Below are 1,154 nucleotides of genomic sequence, written 5' to 3'. Positions count from 1 at the left end.
TGTTGATGATCTTAGGTACCAGAAAAAAAATGAATTCAGAATACTCCACTTAGTTCAAAATTTCATCTAATGTATAATTTGAAGCCTCATCTGCCTGATGGGTGTTTGCAGCAGAAAAGGACAAAATGTTTATGATTGCTTAAAACCTCTTATAGGTTTTAAGAGCACTTTGACTAATTCACTCCATATTAGGGTTCTATAATTATAAACGTACGATTAAAATATATCTAAAACCTAAATAATATAAGCTTTACAATGTCCACAAGTACCAGGGAAATCTTACCAGTGAAAGGTTCTTTTATTGCATGGAACTTTCAATTCTTTTATCTTTAGGAAAAATAAAATCCACTATCAAAGACCATGTGCAGGTCATGAGTTAGAGATTACCAAATGACCAATGAATTAAATGATGAAGTATTTCATTTACTATCATTGCAATACTGGTTATCTTTGAGATAATCATTTATGCAAATAAACCCAGTAATTAATGAAATGACCTTCTGAAATGGTAGAGAATAGGATTCAGTACAACCCATTTAATTCTCACTATTATCTCAATCTTTTTGCTGTACTCACTTTCCTTTGCTAAACTGTTACTACTTAAATCTCTGGAACTTTGTCATTAGGGTCCAAAAGTTAGTCATTCTCTATTTATTAACTGACTACTGTGTACATATGCTGGCTTATTGAATGAATCAAATGAATCAAACCTCATAAGAGGGAAAAGGTGTCTTTAATGAAGATAACAGGATCACTAGCCCCAGCTGTGGTCCACCCAAATCTTAGTACCTAGATGTCTGACAAGAAAACTTAGGAAAAAACTTGAACTGCATTTTATACTGGGACCTTTCTATATTTTCAAGAGGACAAAAGCCAAGGGCTTATATGGGAAGTGAGCCCTCCTCACAAGAAAGCAACTGCCTCAGCAGTATGAACAGGAAAACTCATCTCACTCTGGATGACCTAAATCCCTATGCAAGCCCACAGGAGAGTTATTACCTGTGATAAAATTAAGTTGGGTAGAGTTTTAGAGTGGAGACTCAAGGTGCTCTCACCTCAACCTAATTGAGAGTAAGAGTCTCAAGTGAAGGAATGTAAGGATATTCCTAGAACTCTGATATTACTATGGTCATTGAGGAGTGTGGGTTTTTTTC

Source organism: Macrotis lagotis, chromosome 3 (assembly GCF_037893015.1).
Source record: "Macrotis lagotis isolate mMagLag1 chromosome 3, bilby.v1.9.chrom.fasta, whole genome shotgun sequence".
In the NCBI taxonomy this organism is placed as follows: Eukaryota; Metazoa; Chordata; class Mammalia; order Peramelemorphia; family Peramelidae; genus Macrotis; species Macrotis lagotis.
The sequence above is the reverse complement of the archived record's forward strand: the minus strand, read 5'-3'. Positions refer to the sequence as shown.